General features: G+C 42.1%; 1 protein-coding gene and 1 non-coding gene across 2 annotated transcripts in view; one reads left to right on the forward strand and one right to left on the reverse strand.

Annotated features, from left to right (window-relative positions):
- The window catches only part of OPCML (opioid binding protein/cell adhesion molecule like), a 1154973-nt gene that overhangs the window by 712224 nt on the left and 415582 nt on the right, over positions 1–27167 (reverse strand). The window lies entirely within an intron of this gene.
- Positions 6153–6228, forward strand: TRNAF-GAA (transfer RNA phenylalanine (anticodon GAA)). The gene has a single exon. It is a non-coding gene; the product is annotated as a tRNA-Phe (tRNA).

A 27167-nucleotide genomic window follows, 5' to 3' on the forward strand; every position in this document is an offset into this window, starting at 1 on the left:
TATCCCAGAAGGGCCCTTTGCCCCCGACTGGTAAGAAAACCGGGTTAGAAATACGTGACTGGCCAGCAGGACCTGGGGATGCAATTCTCCCTTCACTTGTATGTCCCCTCAGCAAATCTGCACCGAGCACTTCTTGGTACCAAGCCCAGCTACAGCCAGTGGGGACACCCAGGCCAGCCATATACTTGGATATATGTGAGAAACTCATATAAACTCAGAAACAGAAATAGTTCAAAAGAACATAGGAGTGCATATATTCTTTTGAATTAGTGCTCAGGGTTCCTTCGGATATGATCCCAGAAGTGAAATAAGCCAGTCAGAGAATGGCAAGTACCTTATGATTTCACTTGTATTGGAATCTAATGAAAAATATAAACTAACAAAGTAGGAACAGATTCAGAAATACAGGAAACAAACTGACAGCTGTCAGAGGGGAAGGGGTAGAAGGACTGAATGAAAAAGGTGACGGGATTAAGCAAAAATAAAATAAAACAAAAACCTCATAGACGATGGTATGGTGACTACCAGGGGTAAAGGGGTTAGGGGAGGTAGGAGAGGGTAAAGGGGCGGGGCAAATGGTGAGGAAGGGAGCCCTGACGTGGGGTGGCGAGCACACAACACAATATACAGAGGATTCATTATAGAATTGTACCCCTGAAAGCTATGTAATATCATTAACCAATGTCACCCCAATAAATTCAATTTAAAAAAGTAAAGCGTTTTAAAGAATATAGGGCATACTAAAGGTAGAGACAGAGTCTAGGGGACCCTTTCAAAGGGTAAAATTCTCACTGATGAGGGGAGAGGAAGAAAACTTCACAAAGGAGCCGATTGAACTGAATCATGAATTTCGCCAGAGATGTGAAGGGCAAAGGAGCAGCAGTAGAAGGGCTTGGAGTCCGTCTAGGGGAAGCTGAGTTTTATATTTATGTCACAGAAGGTGCAGAGGGTTGGAGAGGGCCGTGGGGACAGGTGAACTGCTGCAGGCAGGTAAGGCTGGAGGGGAGGGGGAGGGCGACTGCCCTGGTGCGTGCAGACTCTTTTGGAGAGAACTGGGAAACCAGTGGAGGTTTGTATATAATAGTCAAGAATAATGTGGAATTCAAGAAAAAAGCTTTTTGTTTCACAGTCTTGGACCTGACCTTGATGCCTGGAGCTCAGAGACAGCAGAACTGCAGCTCCCATTCCATTACTGCAGACTAAAGCTCTCGATCCCTGGGCTCAGAATCAAAGTTCCAGCCCTGCCTATGGTGAGCTTCTAACTTTCTGATTTCCCCAAGCCATCGCTGTTCAATTGTTGTAATATATATTTATGAAATGTACATAAAATTAATCAACCAAAGTGTTTTGAATCTAGATATGCATAGGCATTGTTTCCATTTTAAAGCTGAATTCAGTTAATAAATTCTAGTTAAGCACCTACTGTGCGCCAGGCACTGTTCCAGGCACTGGAGATAGAGTAAGTTTCATTCCTTCATGGAATTTAAAATCCAGTTGGATAAATGCCAAAGCTAAGCCTTACTGAGCAGTTACCACATGACCCTGGGCAGCATTCTAAGCGTTTCGTGTGAATCAACTAATTTGATCCTCCCAATTCTAGAAAGTTGATATCATTGCTTCCATTCTCCATAAAATGAAGTACAGTGACATTAAGGAAGCCACTCCCAGTCACCCACCTGGTAAATTTCAAGCACAAAGAGATCTGTCTCTGCAAGGATGAACTTGAAGTTCAGAGAGGTTAAATAATTTTGTGAACATCACAGAGTCTGATCAGTCCCTGAAACCATCCTCTGACCAGGGCAGTATAATCTCACATATCTTCATTTCACAGGAGGTGAGACAGTCTATTCTTAGTACCTGAGCTCTCCGCTATAAGAAAGATGCTAAGCACCATCAATTATTCTGACAACTGCCTACAATTCTACTTATTTATAATAACTCACCAAATACCCCATTATATTAATTTATGTATAGAATTTAGGGACAAAACTGTAGCATTTCAATTAGTCTTTAACCCCACAAGGCTCATTTTCACTGGCTGGCAGAAACTTTCCAGAAAGTTTGGATAATTTTGCTAAATTATCAAGACCTGGAATATTTACTCATTTGCTTCTTTGGTGAGTATCTGATCAGGACAAGCAGTGATTAGATTGCCCTCAAATAGCAGGGTGAGAAGAAGGCCCTTCTAGTGGTTCTGGGCCAAAAATCAGCAAGAAATGCCTACAGACTTGTATATATTACCATTCACACAATCCCATTTTTATCCCCAGACTGGTGAGAGTTGAAAAAACCATTTACATATATTAGATTGCATTCCCTTAAATCTATTAATTCACACTTGAGCACACTAAAGTTTATTTCCTGCCTACCTATTTAAGGCTCTTGAAATCTGCCAGCATATTTTTCAGATGAATAGCATTTCCTTTTTTGACAATCCTTCAAATGTCCTAAAAATTGGGGGATAAAAATATGTACGTGAATACAAGTATTGAATTAAAGTGGTCTCAGGAATGTGCTCCAAGGAACTTCTAATGCTAACATTTCTGATCCCAGGAAAGTTATCATGGGTAATTACATTTTGTTTGGCCCTTCGAAATTACAATATACTTGTTAGTTGTACCATTTCCTTATGATTATTTTAAAGCTGTATTTCTTGATGTAGGGCCTGTTCAAATGCTTATTTGAAAATCCATATTTGAAGGCTCCCCATAGTCTCATATTTATCCACATAATATTTATGAAAGTTTGGGAAATAACATAGCTATTATTCCTGGTAATAATACAGATATTCCCAACACAACGATTTTCAACCCTTTTCATCTCAAGGCACACATAAACTAATTATTAAAATTCTGCGGCACATCGAAAAATACATTATATTTTTTTGCCAATCTGACAAAAAAATAGGTATAGTTTTGATTCGTTTACACCAGACAGCTTTTGTTGTGTTGGCTGTTGCCATTATTATACTTGGCAATCTAAGGAAAAAAGAGGTCAGAGCCGCTGACTGACTAGTCAGATATTGCCTATTTTAAAAATTCTCATGGCACATTAGGTGAAAATCACCATCCTAGTGGGTTATAGGGAGTTGTCCTTGTTCATTGCAATGTGTTTTTGAAAAGAGCATGTAGGGTGGTGATCATGTTAGCATGAGTAGAATTGAAGAAACCTGAACTGGAGTTCCAGCTATGTGACTCATTGGTGGCTGGCCCTTGAGGGAGGTTGATGGAGGAGTGGCCAACCTCCTGGGGTGTCAGTTTACTTGTCACAATAGGAGTGGTCCTGGGAAGTCATCTCTGTGTAAACTTGGTTTTGCAATGCCATCCCGTTGGTTAGGAACAATCTGGTGCTAGAGGACGTGTCCTGATTTTTGGATTAGTTCTCTAGCTTAAAAATGTTAGCATTGAATTAGTTCATCCTAGACATCTGGGAAGGAAGTCTCTTACTCTTTGTTGACTTAATTTGGTGGTGGTTCTTCACGGACCGGAAGTGGGGAGCAGTATCGCCTGGGTAACTTTTATACTTGCTCTCCTCCTACCTTTTCTCGTCTTTCCAGCGTGACTCAGCCCGATTTACCTAGCTAGTCACCTATTAGTTTTTAGAGGATTCTGCATGGTCTGTCAGTCACAGCTCAAAGAAGCCCAGCTAGCACACCCAACATACCTGCTTCCAAAGGCAAATTGAAAATCTAGTGTCTTTCTCAGTCATGACTTAGGAAAGGGCTCATTGGCACTGTGATGGCATTTTATCCAGTGACCAGCAAGGAATTTTTTATTCTCAATCTGCTTTGTCTTTGACAAGGTAGTTAAACGGTCTTTTCATCTGGAAATCACTGGCAAAGTATATCTGCAGGACCGTGAAGATGTTCTGGAATTTTATTAGAAACTTCTTAAAGCAGAGATTATGTTTCTCCATGACTTCCTCCTAAAAAGTGACCTGTAAAAACTACTTCACCTTGGAGAATTAATTTCCTCATAGACTCGTGTGCACATCATGACAACCCCAAGGACACATGTTTGAAGAACCTTCACCTATGACGTCACTGAGTGAGAAATTCCCTTAATTACAGACACTCTATTGATTACATGATTTCAGATCAGTTGGCTCATTCAGGTGACAGATGATTCTTGCCTGTGCATTACCCTCGGATTTTATAGGCTTTAAAGATTTTGGAAAGACCATGAATATTAAACAGACAGAGAAATGTAAAAGAAAGTGCAAACAAGAGGAAGAAGTAGCCCATTTCTCCCCAATACTTAAGTCATGCCCTCATGAAATTATCAAGATCTGTGTGTGTTTTAGTCAGACACACATTTGATGGACAGTCTTGTTATTATTTGCCCTGGTGGAAATGACAACACACACAGGCAAAATGAAAAAACAAAACAAAACCAAAAAAATCTTTTCTTTAAAGCTTTAAACAAGGGATGTTGCCACACCAAGGGCAGAATGCTTTCAAGAATGACAAGCTGTTCTGGACGGGTTCTCTGCCTCCCTCCTCTGAAGCTGGTTGTTCGAGGGCCATCTGGTCAGCTCGGCATGCTTGGAGGAGCCACATAGGGGTCCAGATGGATGGGTTCTTGGAGAGTTCTTTAAAACCCCATGCACCCAACCCCTGAGTCACCGTATGCCAAAAGGTCACCTCGACGCCAGTGGCATCCTTTCTAATTCGGTCTCTGTGGCTTCTCATTTGGAGTGAGCTCCCTGGTGCCTTCAGGGATGGCAGGGTTATAATTAATGCATTATTGTAATTGTTTTAAGCGCTAGTATCATTGACATCAGCCTTGCTATGTCAGCTGAGGTTGCGGAAAATAACACCGAAAGGGAAAAGTGGAGTGGGTTGCAAGATCTCTCGGCCGGATGAAAGCAGAGTGGGCCGCTCAGGCAAGCTCCCACGTTCAGGTTCAGGTCTGGGTGCTAGGTGTGCTCACTGTCCCTCACAGTAAAGTCAGCAATGGCCACCTGCCTTCCAGGCAGAGAAAGTGGTCTTATCTCTGCTCTGCAGGTAGATAACCCAATGGCTTATAGGGTTGGCGGGGGAGGATGTAAAAGAAAAGTGCAAACTGGCGGAAGAAGTAGAACATTTCTCCCCAAGACTTAAGTCATGCCCTCAAGGAATAAATAGACATTTATATGAAAGCGCATGTCTTCTCTGATTTTCTTAAAGCACAGCATTTCCTGGAGGAGAAGTTTAAGCAGCATGGCATTTACGGTTCTCTCTCAGCCCCAGCACTTCCCATCCCTGGGATCCTTGCAAAGCACTTAGAAAAGCTAAGGGATAGCCTAATATGAAAGTCTCAAGTCCTGACACCCTGAGCAGAGGACCCTCGCACCCTCTCTGGGGCTTTTCTGCTTTATCGCAGGTTCAGCGGACCTTTTCCCGGAGTGACAGGTTGAGGGAACATCCAGCTGGTGACTTACTGTGTGTGGCACACGCTTCACACCAGCCCCTCGACATAGTGGGAAATCTCATTAAAGCCTGACATTTGCTGAGCATCCCCAGGGGGCAAAGGTTGCCGTTCTAATCACAGAGCCCACTGCAGGGCCCAGCAGGCAGTGTGGTGGCACTGAGATGGAGCTGTCGTCTGTACCGTCACACAGGCCCCACCACCTCCTGCCACCCTGAAGGGCTCTGTGGCTCTCTGGAACCTTCCCACTGGGAAGCCTGCACTCTCTCCACCTCTGTCTTCCCCACCACCTTTCTCCTCTCCACGCCTCCTTGCAGAACAGTAGATTTGCCTGCAGTCTGCCCAAAGCCAGCACGGGAGCTTGCAAATTCTTTCTGCTCAATTCCTTTTGATTTGGCCTCCTGCCCAAGACAGGGGACACCTGAGGAAGCAAGGTCTTCCCTGTGGACACCCAATGACAGCCATTTCATGCCTGTGCACATCAGCTGAGGGCTGGGAATCAATGCAAACAAGAACAAAGGCTCCATGGTCTGAGTCCTGTGCTGTCTAAAAAACCTCTTGGATTCGGAAGGTTGTGGCCACTGAGGATACAATGATGGGATACACTTCTGGTGACCGGAGCACAGTCATGGGGCACTCCTTTCTTCATGTCCAGGATCTGTATAGAGAGCACTCAGCCCTTGGGAGTCAGAGCTCACCCCCGCACCAGCTGTTATAAACACATTTTGAAAATCCATGATATAAGCCCTAACTGGTTGGCTCAGTGGTAGAGCGTCAGCCTGAAGTGTTGAAGTCCCAGGTTCGATTCCCGGCCAGGGCACACAGGAAAAGCACCCATCTGCTTCTCCACCCTTCCCCCTCTCTTTTCTCTCTATCTGTCTCTTTTTTTCCTGCAGCCAAGGCTCTATTGGAGCAAAGTTGGCCTAAGTGCTGAGGATGGCTCCATGGCCTCCGCCTCAGGTGCTAGAATGGCTCTGGCCACAATGGAGCAACACCCCAGATGAGCAGAGCATCTCCCCCTGGTGGGCTTGCCAGGTGGATCCTGGTCGGGCGCATGCGGGAGTCTGTTTCTGTGTCTCCCTGCTTCTCATTTCAGCAAAATACAAAAGTAAGTAAATAAAAATAAATAAAATAAAATCCATGGTATATCTACTTTCCATCAGTGAAATAATCCCTTCCACTGGGTTAATCTGCAGTTAATGGAGTCAAGCCATTGCCAGTCAACATTTGAGGTTTACCTATCTGTATTCCCCATATCTCGGTCTGTTTCTCTTTCTTCCCCACCACCTCGACGTTGCACAAATACTGTGTCAGCTATGTATGCACGTTTTACACACAAAATCCCCAATTTTCACCAAAGTCTATAAGATATTTATAGAAGCATACTATTATCACTCCCATAATGATTTTTATGTGAACTATATACAGCAATGTGAAGGTTATCAGAAAAATAGTACTTTGTGCCCATCATATAAAATGAATAAATGCTACATTTGCCTCTTTAATTTATAGTTAGAGTTGAAGTCTGCTTTGACTCTCACCACATAATCCTATAGAGGTGGCCACTATCCTGAAGTTAGTGTATATTTTACATATATATATAATATATAAATTACAGAAATTATATATATATATATATATATATATATATATATATATATGTTTATTACAGAAACAATGAGCTGTGAGATGCTGCTTAGCTTGCTCAAGGCAATCTAATTCAGTACAGGAGGTGGATTGGAATAAGGCCAGGTCTCTATGGGAATTCGGAGCTGTGAGTAGGCACAGAGTACACAAGCAGGAGTTTGACAGAAGAGTAGGAGTGAAAAAGATGCAAAATTAACACACACACACACACACACACACACACACACACACACGAGTGCCTTGAACAGTTCTGGTAAGGAAGGACATGGCCGTTTGGAAAGGAGAGTTCTGGAGGAAAAGTGACCAGGGACTGCTCCCATGTTTCCCCTGGACTTTAATCCCTACTGGTACTTCTTTCTCCTCTCCAAACTTTCAGAAGAATATAATAGTGTCTGCGAAAGTAGGACAAAATGGGTAAACCTCGACCTGTCCTTAAATGTGGCTCCTTTCTCTCTTTTGATCTGTCACCATGTCCTTCTAAGCTCAAAGGAGTCTCGCCATATCCCGTAGTGAACATTCTTCTGCATCACAGGTAACTTAAAAGTCTATTATTCTCAAGTTCTAAAACCCAACCATTTTATGCCGTCTTTGTCTATTTGTCAAATGGTGATAATTACAGTTCCTCTGCCTGTCTCATAAAGTCATTTCAAGGGGGAAAAAAAAGTGAGTTAAAATGTATCTGTTTAATGATTATTTACCAGATATCTGCAATGTGCACTGACTTGTGTTAGTAGCTAGAGTATTCTCATGAACAAAACAAATTATGTCCTTGAATGCTTATAACCTCTTTGAGAAGATACAAACAACAGCAAAACATTAGAATGTATTTTCCTAAGGGGAAATACTTGGGTCTATGCAAGCATCCAAAAGAAGCACCTAATTAGACATAACAGATAGGGGACGCTTCCAACCTGGGTCCTGGGGGTTAAGGGGAGCTGCCCAGGAGGAGAAAGGGGATGACTGTGTGCTTAGTGTTGCACTGAGAGGCAGTGTGACTAGCATGCTGCTCTGCAGGGTTACCCTCAGTCCGTATTAGCACACAGGACTAATTCTCTTTGAATTTTTCCAGAAGTGCTGTAAACTTTCCCTTTTGTACACCGACTCCTGATATTTTCTAGCACACCATGTTCTCTCATTCATTTATCTGCAGCATCATAGCAAAAACTCATGGGATGAAGTGATTAATAAAGAGTGTCAATGGGCCCTCCCCTGTCCCTTCCCTGCTTTGTGTCTGGGGGAGTCTCCAGATACCACCCCTCTAGGTCCTTATAGTCCTTCTAGCCCTGGCCTTCCAGAATCAGCCTGAAGAGTCTGGCTGATATTTTTCTGTGTCTCTATCCCTTTCCAATGTAAAAAGTGGGGGAGAGAAAAAGGAAGGTAAATAATTCCCAGACATTGGCTTATTTCGTTCCCTTTGAATTCAAATTTTCTGCATTGCTCTCTAAACTAAGCTCCCTGCTTCACCAAATGAGCTTCTTCCTCCTGTGGAGGAGATGGCTCAGGTCGGCAGACAGGATAATTCCTGGTAGAGAGAAAGGCCTCTGCAGGTATCCAGGAAGAAGAGTAAGCCAGGAAGAACCTCACCACAGCTCTGGTTCCACAGCAGGCTTCCCATGGGGGTGGGGTGAGGGGAGGCCTTTCCTGCGGTTTGTGAACTCCAGGGAGGAAAAGATGCAAATTTCCAGGTGTAGCGACATAGCTCCTGGAAGAAGCTGCACCTTTGGAAATGACTTTTCATTGACACTAGGCAAGGGAGAGCTAGCTATGAGGAAGGTCAAGAGGGAAGAAAAAGCAATGCCAATCAAAAGGAAGCAGCTCAGCTCATCTTTGCCTGGGAATTATTCTGTCAGAACAGTTTTGCTTCTGGTCATAGCAGTGTAACAGGGACTACTTTTGCCCTTCTGCCTAAAACAACCAAAAAGCAGACAGGACATATGAAACAGTAATTTCTGAGGTCCTGAACCCAGCCAACGAGAGACAGTGATCCTTGAGAGGTGGGAAACGAAGAAAGAAATCTCTGCACTTGCTGCGTGTATTCCTTAGAAGAATTTAAAGGCTGCAGCCACAGATGGAACCTGAGGACCCTCTGAGTGGACGAGACAAAGCTGAGAGTCTGGGAGACCACAGCAGCTCCAGTTTGCAGAGCAGAGTACTAGGGAGGAGGGTGCTAGCGACACAGAAAGGGAATCTAGAGACCTGCCAGGAGGTTTCCTCAAGTTCTCAGGTGAGTGCTGATCAGATGATGTGGGGATGGTGCCCAAGGCTAGGGAAAGGGTCACTCAAAGAGATTGGCAATAGCAGTGCAGAGGACTGGAGCAGGGTCCTCCTCCCCCAGATGGTGAACATATGTGACTAATAACCTGCTGCCAATCTCAGTTCTCTAGTGTTTCTACTTGTCAGTCTGGAAAACCACATGACTCACAGAATACTGGGTAGACTACACAGAAGGATGTTTAGTAGTAGTACAGTGAGGAGTAAGGAGTAGTTAGCTAGAGTGAACATGATTCCAGTTCCGTCTAATAATTTTTACAAGCAAGATCCAAAGGATATAATTCTAATGCACCCAGAATGAAGTTTAACAATATTTATAAGTAAACAAAAATATCCAGTGCACAACAAAGTAAAGTTCACAATGTCTAGCATTCAATAAAAAATTAGCAGAAATGTAAAGAAGCAAAAAATATGACTAATATTGTGGAGAAAATAAAATCAATCAATTATCACCCATGGATGTTGAAAATATTATAACTGTATTCTAAGTGTTCAAATAATTAAGTAGAGACATGGGTTCTGGTGGGGTAGCTCCAATGGTTGGAGCATCATCCGGATAAGCAAAGTTGTAGATTTCATCCCCAGTCAGGGCACACACAGGAACAGATGGATGTTTCTGTCTGCCTGTCTGTCTCTCTGTCTCTCTCTCTCCCTTACTCTCTCCCTAAAATCAATAAATAAAGGTTTAAAAATCATTTAAAAAAGTAAACACAGACATGGGAAAAAAAAGTGAACCAAGTCAAACTTCAAGAGATTAAACACTATAATGTATGAGATGAAAAAAATGCAGATGGAAATAATGGCACATTTGACAGTGAAAAATAGTAAACATGAAAACAGAGCCATAGAAACTATTGAAAATAAAATATATGTAAAAGGGGAATAAATGAAGATTGTAGGACACTGATGATTTGTGAAACAACGTCTAGTCACCAAATATACATCTAAAATAAACCTTGGAAGGAGAGGAGGAGGAGACATAAAAATATTTTTTAAAATCATGGAAAGATTTTTTTCTATTTACTTAGCACCAAAAATAAAATAATAAGATATAAAACAAAACACATATAAGATTTATATGAGAAAAACTGCATAATGCTAATGAAAGAAATCAAAGAAGACCTAAATAAATACAGACATTCACAGGTAAGAAGACAATATAATTAAGATGTCAGTTCTTCCGAACTTGATCTGTGATTCAACACAGTGCCAGTCAAAATTCCAACAAGTTAATTTGTAGTTATTTATCAATTGCTTCTAAGGTTTTTATGGAAATACAAAAGACTACAAAGAGCCAACATACAATTAGAAAAGAACAAAAGTGGGAGGACTGACACTACCCAACGTCAAGACTTGCTTTAAAGCTACAGGAATTAAGACAGTATGAGATTGGTAAAGAACTAGACCAGGGGTCCCCAAACTACGGCCCGCGGGCCCACATGCAGCCCCCTGAGGCCATTTATCTGGCCCTCGCTGCACTTCCAGAAGGGGCACCTCTTTCATTGGTGGAAAGTGAGAGTACTGTATGCTGCGGCGCCGCAAAGCGCAGCGTCGCTCACGTACAGTACTATTTCCAGTGACACGGGATGCATGTGTCACAGCTATAGAAGCACATCATATCACTTGTCACGGCTAGCAGTGACAAATATGGAACCGGACATTGACCATCTCATTAGCCAAAAGCAGGCCCATAGTTCCCATTGAAATACTGGTCAGTTTGTTGATTTAAATTTGCTTGTTCTTTATTTTAAATATTGTATTTGTTCCCATTTTATTTTTTTACTTTAAAATAAGATATGTGCAGTGTGTATAGGGATTTGTTTATAGTTTTTTTTTTATAGCCTGGCCCTCCAACGGTCTGAGGGACAGTGAACTGGCCCCTTGTGTAAAAAGTTTGGGGACCCCTGGACTAGACAAAAAGACAAATGCAGCAGCATAGGGAGCTCAGAAATACACCTTTACAAACCTGGTCACTTGAGCTTTGATTTAAAATAAAAAACAAAGCAAATTTAATGAAGAAAGAATAGTATTTTCAACAAATAGTGCTAAAACACATGCAAAACACAATAATAATCTAGACACAGACCTTACCTCTTCTACAAAAAATTAACTCAAATGAAACATAAACCTAAATGTAAAATGAAGAACTATAAAATTTCTAGAGAATAACTTAGAAAATTACAAAGCAATGTTCAACCTCCCATGTCATTAGGGAATTACAGATAAAACCAACTATGATGCCTACTATATAGCTATTAGAGTGGCTAAAATCCCAAATCATGACAACCTCAAATGTTGATGTGCACTTGAAGCAATAAAAGTTCTTACTCATTGTGGGAGGGCAAAATGTTGCAGCCACTTCAGATAGTTTGAAGTTTCTAACAAAGTTAAACATAAACTTACTATTCAGTCCAGGTTTTCACCCACATGAGTTGAATACTTATGTTCACACAAAACCCTGCTCAAGAATGTTTTAGCATGTATTGTAGGGACTAAAACTTCAGGTACTGTCTTGACATCGTTGGACCACACAGGACCCCAAAGGTCTAATCATGAGTTTCTCCACCTTCACAGTCATGGTCTCCTTCTTCCACTCAGTGGGAAGGGCTCTACCCCTGGCTACTCCCCTTATCAGCTGGATCAGCTGAACTCTACTGGGGGGTCTCAACCTGATATGTTTTACCCCCTTGAAAGCCTGCAAAATTACTCAAAGTCAATTGCATTTTTGATGGAACCAAGTGTCACCTTACCCTCTTGTTACTATAAAACTTGCCACCCACAGTTTCTAATGGTTACAGCTGCTCCCAAGTGCCACCTCCATGTTTCTTGTCTGGTGAGCAGGGTTCTCCTCCCCCAGATGGTGAACATATGTGACTAATAACCTGCTGCCAATCTCAGTTCTCTAGTGTCACGTGTTGTATGTTTAGTTGTCTTCTACTATTTAGGGTGTTGTATGTTTAGTTGTCTCTCTTTCACCAATGAGATGAATAAGAGGCAATCAGAACATAGCAGATGTATTTATAATGGCCAAAAACTTGAAGCAAACAAGATGTCCTTCAGTAGGTCAATGAATAAACAAACTGTACATTTATACTGATGAAAAATTATTCAACACTTGAGCTATCAAGCCAAGAAAAGACATGGAGGAACCTTAAGTGCATGTTGCTCAGTAAAAGATTTCAACTATATAATATAAAGGGGCAAAACTTTAGAGACAGTAAAAAGATTTGTGGATTCCAGGGGTTAGAGGCAAGGAAGGATTAAAAGAGATGAATTGGTGAAACCCAGGGAATTTTTAGGACAGTGAAACAATTCTGTATGATTCTATAATGGTGGATATATCACATTATGCATTTGTCTAAATCCATAAGATGTACAACACAAAGACTGAATCCTAATGTAAACTAGAAAACTAGTTAATAATTCTATACCAATATTGATCCATGAATTGTAATAAATGTGTCACATTAATGCAAGATTTTCATAATAGGGGGAACTGTGGGGAGGGGGAAGAGGGAGGATATGCGAACATCCTTCACAGTGGTTCTATAAACTCAAAACTGCTCTAAGAAATAAAGTCTATTAACAAAAAATGAAGGCAAAATGAAGGTGTATTCACACATACTAAAAGAAAAATATTCATCACAAAGTCTTCACTACAGAAAAAATGTGAAGTTGTTCAAGCAATAGGCAAATAAATAATAACACAAGGAAATACAGATCTTCACAAAGGAAGGAAGAATACAGGAAGTGGTAACTACATGGAAATATATACTGTATTCCCCCATGTATAAGAAGCACCTTAATTTTGGAGCACAAATTTGAAAAAAAAAATGTATTACATAAAGTTATTGAAATGCTAGTTTAAAAATTTACAAAAAAAATTTTACAATGAGCACAAAAACAAGTGCAAAAAGAGGGAAATGCAAGTACTGCAAAAGCAATCTGCAACCACTCTATAAGACGCACCCAGTTTTTAGACCCCAAATTTTTTGAGAAAAAAAAAGTACGTCTGATACATGGGGAAATACAGTATATATTTATCATAAGATTTCTATCTTTTAATAAGATAATTAGCTGTTTAAACAATAATACTAATAGTAATCTGGTACAGAATTCTGACATAAAGTAATGTATATGGCAGCAACAAAAAGAGTTATAGCTAGTGAGCCATCAGGAGAGGGGAAAAAAGGGAATCATAAAAAGATTCAGTTAATCCAAAAATAGGCAGAAAAAAGAACAAAAGAACAAACAGAAAACAAATAGCCACATGACAATTTTACAATTAATATAAAAAAAATCACATTAAATGCATATGGTTTAAATAACTGAAAAGGCAGATACCAGATTGGGCCAAATGAAATACCCAATTATATGCTGGCAACAACATCATTTGAAGTTTGAAAGTAAAAGAAATAGAAAATGATAAAGCATGCTGATATTAATCCAAAGTAAGCTTGACTGGCTTCATGATGTCAGGCAAAAAGATAGGTTGATGGCAAATACGCACGTGAAGAGAGATGCCTAACATCTTCAATCAAGAGCAAAAATGTAAACTAAACCACAGTGAGAAACCACCAGAGCACATCTTCAAATGGCTAAAATTAAAAAGACCGACTACAAGGATATGGAAGAACTGGAGCCTTTAGTAAGAACGTAAAATAGCAAAGCCACTTTGGAAAATACTTGGCAATTTCTTAAAAAGTTAAACACATACTTCCGGCTTCTTGAACTATACAGATCCAGCCATTCTTCTCTTAGGCATTTACAAAAGAGAAATGAAGGTACATGGTCATAAAGACCAAATGCTCATTTCAACCTTATTAGTAATAGCCCGAACTGGAAATAACCTAAATGGTGATCAGGAAGTGAGTGGATGACCAGAGTGTGGTGTATTCCTGCAGTGGGATGCTATTTGGCATTACAAAGCAATGACATGGATACATACCTTTGGTTGAATCTCAAAGTAATTATGAGTCAATGAAACCAGACCGAGAAGAAAGAAAGAAATAAAGAAAGAAAGAAAGAAAGAAAGAAAGAAAGAAAGAAAGAAAGAAAGAAAGAAAGAAAGAAAGAAAGAAAGAAAGAAAGAAAGAAAGAAAGAAAGAAAAGAAGGAAGAAAGAGAGAAAGAAGAGAAGGAAGAGCAAACATGCTCCATAACTCCATTTATAAAGAAAGTTACGGAAAATGTAAACTAACCTACGGAGACAGCAAGCAGACCAGTGGTCGTCCAAGGCTGTGAAAGGGATGATAAAGAGAAGTGACAAACTCCTGTGGGGATGAGACATATACGCTATGGCCATTATCTTGATGTGATGGTTTCATGGGTGTATCTATTTGCTATGACTTATCAAATTGTACCATTTAAATATATGAGGTTTCTGACCCTGGCTGGTTGGCTCAGTGGTGGAGCATTGGCCTGGTGTGTGGGGGTCCCGGGTTCGGTTCCCGGCCAGGGCACACAGGAGAAGCGTCCATCTGCTTCTCCACTCCTCCCCCTCTCCTTCCTCTCTGTCTCTCTCTTCCCCTCCCACAGCCGAGGCTCCATTGGAGCAAAGATGGCCCGGGCGCTGAGGATGGCTCCATGGCCTCTGCCTCAGGCGCTAGAGTGGCTCTGGATGCAGCAGAGCGACACCCCAGATGAGCAGAGCATTGCCCCCTGGTGGGCATGCCAGGTGGATCCCGGTCAGGCGCATGTGGGAATCTGTCTGACTGCCTCCCCATTTCCAGCTTTGGAAAAATGCAAAAACAAAACAAAACAACAATATATATATCACTTATATCTCAATAAAACTGCCAAAAACAAGAAAAATAAATAAATAAAAAGCAAACTCTGAAGCAACTCCGTGGGTTCTGTACAATGTTGCCCAGAAGGCCGGTGGAAAGGACAAAGCTGGCTTAATATATAAATACTAGACACAGAGATCCTGAGGAGCCCAAGCTTAGACATGAGGGAGAGGCCAGTGGCTTCAGAGTTAGCCTGAGGCACTGGCACTTTTGGGGAAGCTCTGTGACATTTCAGACAACAGTCGGGGAAGCCAGAAGTTTATTTCAGTTTGTTTAGTGGCAAACAACCACTCATTTAATTTAGAAATTTTGCCAGCAGAGTTGGTCCAAAATAACAGAAAAGTCTCTGCTATGTTGCAACTCAAAAAGCACAGCCCCCAAATGCTACCTACTAATTATCAAGGTTTAAGTCAAATTAAATGTACCAGTTCCTCTGCTCTGACATCAGTCTCCGGTGGCCCCCTCCCCTGGTTGTTGTGGGGCTGGAGCCTGGTTCTGTAGCAGGGTCCTGATTGCACAATCAGCAATCACTGGTTTCTAACTCCAATCCCACTTACTCTTCCCATCCCCAGCCAGGACAAGCTGCCTTGGCTTCTTTGTTTTTAGCCACCAATTTCTTACTGTCTCTTCCTTCCCTCATCGCCCTACTTAGCCCTTCGCTTACCTTAAGGATGCTTATCATTCCCTTTCCCAACTGGACCCCCATCTCAGCATAGACAGCATGTTATCACAATGCCCCTCTCCAGAAAGGCTACTGTTCATCCTTGGGCTCACTCTCCCCTTCCTGCTGCTCCCCCCCCCCACCCCCTGGGCAATGCAGGGACTCCCCTCTGTTTCTCTGGACACATAGCTACTTGGTAGTTCCTGCTCCACGCTATTCCTTACCCATCTATTATCCTGCTGTTCCTTAAACCAGACTGCCAGCTTCCTGCGGGCCTGCCTTACAGCCATCTCTCTGATCCATCAGGTCCTTCAACCACTAAACGTGTCACTAGGCTTTCAGCAGATATTCTAGTAAAGCAGAACTCACTCTCTCAGAGGAAAAAGAAAGAGCGAGAGCCTTGTTGGCAATGACTTTACACATCAATAAGACATATGTATAAAGCTGTTCTGGTTGTTAATGATTCACAGTGAAACATCCAACACCACCGGGGACAAAGCACCTTCCTAACCATTCATGAATACACACACACAGAATGTGAGATAGCTCCCCACTCCTTTCAGCTGCCTTTGATACTACAGGCTCTGGTATCATCCCTGCCATAGAATAAAACCCTTTGCAGGCCTGGGCCTCCCATGTTCTGGTTTCTCGGGCGATGATGGAGGCAGGAGAAGCATGTTGACGTCCTTCCTGGGGGCTCCCCTTCAGAGCTTTCCTGCTCTGTCCTGGACGCAGAAGCTCGTTTCCTGACACCCTCTCCACCATGTGTGCTGGCCCTGGTCCTCTGATGCAGTGGCTCCTCTCAGAACTCTGTGTCACCCTCACCAAGACTGCGGGGCTGAGCCCGGAGCAAAGGGAGATGAGATGCCATCCTCCCTCAGCCCGCTAAGGGCTAAGGGCTTCGGTCTTGGGGGCCAGTCTCTCGGTCTGGGCGGGGCCAGAGAGCCCCGCACTGGAAGGGGTGACAACACCAGTAAGGGCCTCAGGGCTGTTGAGCTTAATTATACTCATACTCCTTTACCTGCATTTTCTGGGGTCATTTCTTCTGTTTCCACACCCATGTTCTCTTCATTTCTCACCTATGGCTTTATTGCACATTGTACCTAAATTTACCGATTTTCTTTCTACATTGAGCAACAAATAGCCTTGCATTTGTTTTAGAATCAAGTGAAACTCACAGAATGAGACAATTACTGAAAGAAAACTTCTGGAAGGAATGCTCTGAAAGGTGTCATTCTCACTGGTCAGCCTACCTTGCTACAGCTGGTATTCTCTGGTTGATGAACAGCACACAGGACTCACATCTGAGAGCTGATCACACGCCTTTATAATCTCCTCCGACCTTCACAACAATATTCATTATCATAAACAACGGCTGAAGCGCTGTTTGCCCCTGCTTGCTCCTGAGGGTGAGGGACGGGTGCTCAGGCCCAAGGACTAGAGAGTACTAAGCTGGTTTCCAGATCCGTTACCCCCCCCCCCCTTTGAGCCTGAGAGAGGCGGGCGGTTCCTGCACCTTGACCTCCACAGCCTTGCACTTTTCTAAACAGTGGCTATAGACCAGGCTCAGCTTTCAGACCGGAGGAGGATTCCTCTCTTGTATGGAAGGCTTTGATCAACTGGTCCTTATCCAGACACATTTTCCATGAGGTTGGTTACCTGCATTATCCCTGCAATGATTGAGGGTATAGAATACCGTATTTCCCCATGTATAAGATGCTTCCATGTATAAGACGCACCTTAATATGGGGGCCCAAAATTTTAAAACAAATGTATTACATACAGTTATTGAATTCAAGTTTTATTCATCATAAAATTCATACAACTCTTCATCAAGCGCGAAAAAACTGGAAATTCAAGTAAAAGAAATTTACAACCACTGTATAAGACGCACCCAGTTTTTAGGCCCCAAATTTTTCAAAAAAGGGTGCATCTTATATATGGAGAAATATGGTAATATTCCCAAAATGCGGATACTAAGACTGAGGCTCTGCCAAGGTAAGGGCCAGCCAGCACACGTGGCAGGGTTCTGCCCTTGACCCTAAAAGTGGTGTCCTTATCTCCTCTGCTTTCTCTGTCCACCCCTGTACCTCTGCTAGGAGCAGTGCCACAAGCGGGCTTCTTTGTTTTATTTAGGAAAAGCCATGAAGAATAAGTTATCTCGGAACCACGAGAGAGTCAGAGGTAAGCAGAATGTAATTACCCAGGTTGGAAAGTCGCCACAGACAACAGCTGCAGAACACCATGGTGGGACAGAAAAGCAATATTGACTGAGAAATATCACATTACCCTTCACAGACCCATTCTGATCGTTTCAGCCTCACCCATATTTATTCAAAAGATCTAAGAATCGATTTTCTTGATATGAGAAAATCATTACTGGCATTTGCCGATGCTCGGGGATGTAGTGTCGGAGAATGAGTAGGGGACAGGTAATGAAAATTAATAATTCATACAGCAAAACCCATTTCGTTTTCCACACGTGAAGAGGGGCTCTTGTGAGGCAAGGTGGGGTGATCGGAGTTCGGGATGGCGTGCGTGCGTGGAGAGAAATGCGGCGGCGGCAGGAAGACAATGAAACCTTTGACTGGGATGCTCCAACCTTGACTGATGAACCCACACGCAGCCTCACACAAGGCAGAATGAGCAGTCAGACCGGGCGAGCCCACCACTCACTCATTCTCACTGTCGTGAAGAAGTGGAGTTGATGAGCCCTGCCGAGGCCAACTGGGATAAAGACCCACAAAGCAGGCTTCTAGATTAATACGAATGCATCTGCAGCATACCAGGGGTCGACAGCAGCGTGGAATCTCCCAGCACTTATAATAAAGCTGTTTCCTTGTGGGCCCCGTAAGCTTTCAAAAGAGATAAAAGTGGGAAGTGGGCAACTGAGGCAGAGAGGCATGCAAACTGAGAAGAGCAGGCCCTCATAGGGAAGGGGAGAGAGAGAGAGTGACGGATGGGGAGGTGGGGGCGGCACGTGCTGCACTGGAAAATGAAGTGGGAATTTAGGTTGTGCCAGGGTTTTGTGTGGACATCACTTATTAGTTAAGAAAAGCCCACTGCAGTGTGTGTGTGTGTGTGTGTGTGTGTGTGTGTGTGTGTGTGTGTGTGTGTGTTTGAATGTGTGAGCATGTTTTATGCAGAGGTTGACTGATATGGTTTGAGAGATGTTTTAGTGAATATTATTATTTTTTTTTTACAAAAGAGAATGGTCATCAGAAAGCTGCCTTTACAAAGTTAAAACTATTTGGGGAAAACAGTTATGACCTATGCTCTCAACAGAATTTGCATACCATTAATGCAAAGGACAATTTTGTCATCCTTGGTCTAGGGCCCTTTTAACAACAAGAATCTTTTAAGTACTTGTGGAAATGCTCCAGAATAACAAACAGAGTGAGAGAGAGAAAGAAATCTTTTTACAGAGCATTTTATAGGTTGGGCTTGTCTTGGAAAACTTTTCTAATTCTTGATATTTTTCCATTTTTTTAAAAAAAAAAAAAGAGAAAGAGGAGAAGGCAGAGAGAGAAAGAGAAAGAGAAGCATCAACTTGCTGTTCTACCGAGTTGTGCACCCATTGATTGCCTTTCATATGTCCCCTGACCAGGGCTCCAATGGGAGACCTCAGGTCAAGCCTGTGCCCTGGGAATCGAGCTGGCTACCCCAGGATTGAACCAGCGACCTCCGTGCTCCAGGATCACACTGTCTTCACTGCGCCACCAGCCCGAGCTAATTCTTGATATTTTTATAACAAGTTCAAGATTGATCAACTATTCTGCCTGGAAAAAAATCCACTCTTTTGGGAATATGTTGAACCATCTTTGAGATGTATAAATGGTATTCTTATATACATTTTTATTCATTTATTTTTAACTCTCCTTAAAACTGAGGTCTACCTTATTCTGGAGTTTTACTTAGGCACAGAAAAGAGCAATGCAGATTGAATACTTTTACTCCTAAAGCATACACTTATATTCTTTGTTTGTTGGTTTGTTGTTTTAACTAAGAAAGGCGGACTGACAAATAAAAGCCATGTCAAGGAGTTTTAGAAGACTTCCACCCATTAGGTAGCCCTTAAGAGTCAATATAATGCTGAACAATTGAATCGGTGGTATTTATAAAACTGAGTTTTGTGTAACATCATGTTATGGCATGTTACTCCCGTAAACCCACTTTGAACATCAAGGTATGCAAAGCAGACCTAGATCTTAGTCTGCAGGGAGGCCCACTACAACTTAGCATTCTATCACTTGCCTGAGAAAAAGGACCTAAATGTTGTGGTCGTTTCATATTTCCCTCCTTTCAATTAGGGTAAAGTTTCATGCTTTAGCAGCAAATGTACTTTCTTTCAACATCAGCGGCTCTTAAGCATACCAGGAAAATTGACCTCCAGATAAATTGGAAACAGCCTAGAAAATTTGCAAACAGCGAAATTATATGCTGCAAGGAACTAAAACGTGGGTTCTTTTTAAGAGTCATTTGTAGGAAAGCAGGGGTCCCTCTGTGCAATGAAGATAGACACATAGACTCTGAAAGCCCAGTGTCTGCCCTCCCTAATGTGCTGGTCTTGCCTGTGGTGACTAGATAGCCATAATTTGCTTCTGATTTGAAGAAAGTTTTCTGATTTCTCAAAATCAAGTTTGTTCATCTGAAAAGGAGGACAATCGGCTGTATTTGCTGGTGACTCCAGGGTACACAACCTGCCTTCCATATCATTCCTCCTCCTTCTCCTGGGTTACTAAGTCCTCTATATGCCTAAAGAAAAGACAGCCTCCCCTCCCACAGATGGGAAGACCATCACTCACTCTACCCTTAGTAAATACAATGGGTTGTAATGGCTTCTTAGCCTTGTTTTAGTGTGAACCCTTCCGGTCTCTTCCCAGACAACATTCCAGGAGATGCCCATGAAATGAATTGGCCTTTCCAGGGCTCTTGACCATCATCAGGGGTGGGCAAAGGGTAGGCAATTCTCTTTCCATTCATAAACCTACAAGAAGTGTCACACTCACATATGAATCTCTTCTCTGGCCTGAATGTCAAGTACATAAAAGTGTTCTCCAACTTAACAACTGGATGCATTTCATAGGTATTTGTTCATTGATTATACAGAGCTCAGTATATATTTTCCCAGATACAATGCTATAAATTATTGCCTCCACTGGCTCAAAAATAATTTAACTCATAACATAACCCAAATACTCTCATAATGGTATGATTATGCAAAATGTAAAAACAAACAAATCTGTCTCCTTCCATAAGAGTTGAGTGAAGATAGAAACTGCATCTCTGTCAACTTTGCATAGCTCAACAATGATAATCGCTGCTAGCACTTCCGTGGGCTGACTGTGTGCCAGATACTAAGAATCTATATCTCTTCATTAATATAATCCTCACATCAACGTAATGAGGTAGGCTCTGTTGTGATCCCCACTGTACAAATGAGAGTGCCTCGATTACTTCATCTTAAATAGAGAGTGGTGGTGGAGCTGGAGTTTGAATGCATTAGGTCTGCTGCCAGAACACATGCTCTTCTCTAGAAAGCGCTACAGGAGTATTGAATGAAAACAGAAATGTAAAGAAGTACAATAGCTGTGTATACATTTGGGCTCCGATGGTTTGAAACAGAGATGACTAATTAGAAGATGTGAGGCAGATTAGACTGAGATTCTTTAATGGGTGCTTCTATATAAGAGGCTGTGAGAACTGGGAATACTGCCTCTATTCAAGTCTAATTTTCTGTACGTATGGACGTAAGGGCTGAAGGTTTTCTGAAGTAGTTGCATAGCAAAGGTTCTTCTCACTGGGATCAGTCATTATTAGTCTAGAGGTCAAGTGTGAGTATCCTGAGATGACTGGGAGACATTAGCAAAATGAAGAAAAGGGGGAAAATGAGTTTCAAGTGAGAGTGTGTGAACGTGGAGAGATTGCCTTGTGGAGGGAAGTCACCATGACTGCTGTGCGTGAAGGAAACGGACAAGGAGAAGGGAGGGTGGGCGCCTGGCCTCCAGTCCCAGCGGGGTTCTGAAGGCTCACCCAATCAAGGCTCAGTGGTCCACGGCACAGTTCTCATAGCCTCCTTTACTCTTGTTTCCAGACCCTTCTACACATGCCCCCATTCTTCGCTTTTTCTCTTGCTCTCCTGTTCCCGTTGGCCTGGATCCTTTCAGTGTGTACACAACTGGTTCCAACCCGTCTCCAAAGCTTGCTGAACAGAATGGCCATCAATGCTGTGGGTTCTCAGGCTCACACTCAGCCAGGATCACCCGAGCTTTTCTCTACTCCCCTGAAGACCCAGTCCTCTCTCTTCTTCCTCATTACCTACAAACTGTTGTACTTCATAACTGTTACCTCTACATAAATTGCTCCCATAGTTTTGCTGAACATTCTCACTGCCTCCTAAGTACCCTCCCTGGGTGTATTCTGAAATCTGGTTTTCCTCCCAGAGGAGGATACATTATTGTCCTGAACCACCAACATAGATATTATCTTCATTCACTCCCATTATTTGAAATTTAAATATATGAAGCTTAAATTGCCTTCTCCTTCCCTCTCATGTGTTCCTTTTATTTCTATTAATATTTTTACCTAGAATTATCCACAATAAAAATATGGATAAATATTTTACCTTCCCTTTATTCCCTAAAGCCTATCTATCAAAAAATATGATCCATTTTTTTTTACAATCTCTGCCTCATTCATCTTCTCTTTTATTCTAATTACCAACAAATAACTTTCAAGCTGTCCTTATTACAATGCAAAATTCCTAGTATTTAAGGCCATGGACTTCTAAGTTAGAGCCCACACTCTAACTTTTATTAGAGCAACTAAATAAAATAATAATGGCAGATACCATATAAGTCATTGATAAGGTTAAACACAGTTGAAGAAAGTCTCTATTAGTCATTATTAATACTATTTACTTTTCTCTAGTGTCACCTTTACTCCAGTCCAACATGCCCTCTACCAAAAAATAACTTTCTTAATATACTGTTCTGGCAATACAACTTCACTATTCTAAAACCACAAAAGTTTCCCAAATGCTTAATAAGTAGAATCAAAACTCTATAACATGTTCCTTAGTGTCTTCCTCAGGTTGGTCCCTACTATTTTATCTTTATTCTACTCTGGTCAGAAGGATTGATTTCCTGCTCCCAAGACTCATGTCCATCCCATCGTTACTGTTTGGAAGTCTACAGAGCTTCAGATTGGAGCCAAAGCCCCATTGAAAACTTTGTACAGTACTATAACCTCAGTCTCAACTTCTTTAAATTCCTCTGACCTCATTTTGCATTTCTGACTGTATCACTGACTCAATGTTAACTATTTGCTGTCTTTGATTTATTGGTTGCCTCCCTAGACTATAAAGCCAGAGGTCTGAGATATCATCTTATTCATATCTGAAGCCCTGATAGTACATGGCACACAATAGGTTCTCAGTGATTTTGTTAAATAAAAGTGAATAAGATGCCTATCTCTGTTGAAACATGAAGGAGTTGATAAATAAGGCAAAGACATGAAGGGGACATAAAAAAGGGAAAGCAGGAGTGTATGTGTGAGTGGCTGATCATAGTATAGAGATAGCAGTTGGTAGCAAGCATTCTGGTAGTTTTCAGGACAATGCCCAAGCCCTTTACTCCATGGCTGTCTATATTACAGAGCCTAGGGAGGGACCTTCAAGGCTTATTCCCAGTCCTGAACACTCCACCCTTTAATGTGAATGTAGTATGCACCTCAGGCACAGGCCATGTTGCTGGTATTGTCCTCAGGCATGGCCAGAGACTGCCTGCCTCACACAGAGCCAGCCACAGTGTACACTGAACATCAAGACGCTCCATGTGGGACCTTGTTTAGTCAGTTTGATTGCAGAGCACAACTGATCCTGGGCAGACGCCATGAAGAGGAGGTACCCAAGCTGATCTGCTCAGTAGAGAAGATGACAAATGGACATTTGAGTAATTACTGACAGTGACTGGACCAGGGACTCTTCAGCTGGTCACCAGACTCATTTCTCCTTCTGAGGCTCACACAAACTACATTTTATAGTTTGCTTCTATCTAGGGAAAACATTATCAGTGGTTTTCCTAAATGGATGTGAGAGTAGTGTGGCAATGCCAGGATGGACAGTGTTCTTTCTCCCCCATTTCTGTGGCAGGGTGGCCAGCATGATGTTGAAGCACACTGTTTGATGATGGTGGAGCCACAGCATGGGGAAGTCTTGAGTCCCAGAGTGACTGCATGGAGCAGAGACTACTTGCAGATCCACAAAGTATGGTAACATGTGAGGAAGAAAACTGTTTTTGTATTAAGTACTAAAATCTGTGGGTTGTTTACCATACCACTTAGAATTATTTAGATTAGCTAATACACTGTTCAAAGCATTCCCCATATCTATCTCAGTGAGCTCAGAGCATACCTGGGATAAAAAAAGGAATAAATCTGATTATGTTATTATCAGTTTTTTGTTTTGTTTTTGATATGGAAAGGAATGTTTACTTGGCCCATCCTAAATCCTTCAATTAGACACTCAGACTTTTGGATGCATTGTCTACTTACCTTTCTACTTATCACATTATCTCTGAAAAGTATAGAAACTATTGTTCAGTATCATTGTCATATATAATTTTCCCACAGACCCATGCATTCCATTCCTGTGGTCCTTTTAGATGTGCGAACCACATTGCTCTTTTTAAGAGGCAGGAAGAGGGAGGAGAGAGGAAGGCAGAGGGCCCTTGAGACTCTGCTCCGTGAAAATGGAGGAAAGCTCACTGGCCCTTGAGCTTGTACTGTGTTGTCTGATTCTCGTTTTTATCTGGAAGTGAAGAGACACCACTTAGTCAGGGTCTGCCTGCCTCCTTGTGTTCTGACTTGCTCTCTCTTCTGAGGAGAGGACTTTGAGGGGAGTTTCAAGACAGGAATGGAAGGAGGGCTAGCTTCCCTTTCCTTGAATGGTGGATATTTTAGTCGCTGGAAGAAAAGGGAAGGAACAGTAGCCTGTCTCTGTGTCACTGTGCTCTCACCCGTGGCTGGTTGCCAGGGACTAATAAGGCTCTGCTGCCACCCCTGCCTGTCCCTCTCCTTCCCATCTGCCTGCCACAAATCCCACAGAGAGTCTGGCTTCTGCCCAGAGGGAGAGACCTGGCAATGCCATCAAGCAACACAGGGTCCTTTTTTCCTGGAGTATTATTACCTTTTTACCTTTCTTAGCAACTATGAGTCTTGTTCTTTCTGGTGCCGGGTATATCAGTTTCAAATGAAATTCAGAAGTGATGGCTAGTGGGCACAGACTTGATAGGACTGGGTCTGGCACACATACCCTACCTGTGAGCCCAGGGAAGCTCTCAGCTGTGCTTTCTACTTACCAGCAGCAGTCAGCACCATGGTAGGCCCACAGTTAGGGCTTACTAAGTGTTCACTGAGTGAAAAAGTGATCAGGTGATTTGACTATGATCTTACTTTTAATAAGTGTCTATGTATCCATTGATATCCCGTCTTATTTCAAATGGATTGACGCAAATAACCAAATATTCACATTCTAACAGCAGCACAGCAGCTAATTTTTACATGTTGTTTGTTCCTAGGTAGGTAACGGAAGCTCCTACCATTTTCTAGTAAAAATAATAGGAGGTCTGAGTTCAAGTTTAGTCAAAATCAGTACTTGGGCATCTGGGTAAGCGACTAAAGGAAGTTAGCAAAGCAGAGTAGTGAATTAAGTTTCTAGGAAGCAGGAAACAGCTACTTTTTGGGTATCCAGGCGAGAACAATCCTGGGCTGTCAGCAACAATTGAGAACTAGATGGGGACAGAGTCTTTATGGGAATTAGCAGGAGATGAGGTAAAATCAAGGGAGAATTCATTTTAACAAATATTTTTCGGGCCCCTAAAATGTAGTTGCCTAATTCTTTGGAGGGAAACAGAGAGTGATCAGAACTTTGTTCACCTTGTGAAAGAAGAAGGGCAGGTAGAGCTATCTACTGCTAATAAATCTACAGCTGACTATGATCAGCGGTGAGTAGAATACTAGAATAACACAGCACCATGGGAACGTAAGGGAAAGACACATTTTGCCAGGGTGGGGAGGGTGGTATATATGATAGGACATTTCAGGGAGATGAAATGTACTTAAGCTGTGTACCTTAGATATGATGTGGATTGGTGATTATGAAAGGAGGAGAAGCTAGGAAAAGAGTTTATAGCAAAAAATGACTGTTGTAATTCGAAACCAGAGAAAGGTAACTGTTCAACTGATCAGCAGAAGAATTAGTAAACAAATAGGAAAAGTTTTGCCGGAAAGAAGACTGAATAGTTTAGTTGGGTTCATTCTGTTGAGGATTTTAAATGTGAGGCTTAAGCATTTATGCTTTGTTATGACTGCAAAGGTGTCATCGAAGGCTGTGGGCTTAGGAGTATCTGGGGAAAAAAAAACACAAAAAAACTGTACTTTAAAGAGGTAACTCCAAAGGCAATGCACAAGATTCACTGCAGGAGGAAGGGCATGGAGGTAGGAAGACTAATTTGAAAGTGGCCAGGAGGCGCTGAGCCAGTGCAGTGCTCTTGAAGTGTACTGAGAGCAGTCGGAGCTGAGGGGCAGAACAAGGCGGGCAGGCTGTGTCTGCTGACTGAATGTGGGGATGAAAGAGAGAAGGAAGTGTATAAAAATTCTAGGAGGTGGAACCACAGTGATGAGAAAGATACCATTAAGAAAATGGGGAAATGGAATTTCACTGTGTATATGTTCCACAGCTTTTTTACCCCCTTACCTACTGATGGACACTTGGGCTGTTTTCAGCTCTTGGCTATTGTAAATAGCGCTGCAATGAACATAGGGGTGCATATTCTCTTTTAAATTAGTGTTTCAGGATTCTTAGGCTATATTCTCAGAAGTGAGATTGCTCAGCCAAAAGGCAGCGCCGTTTTAATTTTTTGAGGTAACTCGATACTGCTTTCCACTGTGGCTGCATCAATCTGCATTTACTCCAATAGTGAATGAGGGCTCTCTTTTCTCCATACCCTCGCCAGCACTTGCTGTTTGTTGATTTATTAATGATAGCCATTCTGACAGGTGTGAGGGGATTAGTCATTGTGGTTTCAATTTGCATTTCTCTGTGAGAAAGGTATATAAGGGATAAATGGTGATGGATGAAGACTGGACTTGGGAGATGAACGTACAATATGGTATACAGAGATGTATTGTAGAATTGGGTACTTGAAACCTGTATGATTATGTCAACCAATGTCACCCCAATAAATTCAATTGATGCAAAAAAAGAAAGTAGGAATAACAAGGAGAGTAAATTCACACAAGTTGGGTTTAATTTTTTTTCCTGCAAGTCCTTGTGTGTGTGTGTGTGTGTGTGTGTGTGTGTAGGGGAGATAGAGAGACAGACTCTCACATG

The sequence above is a fragment of the Saccopteryx leptura genome, chromosome 2, assembly GCF_036850995.1.
Source record: "Saccopteryx leptura isolate mSacLep1 chromosome 2, mSacLep1_pri_phased_curated, whole genome shotgun sequence".
Taxonomy (NCBI): domain Eukaryota; kingdom Metazoa; phylum Chordata; class Mammalia; order Chiroptera; family Emballonuridae; genus Saccopteryx; species Saccopteryx leptura.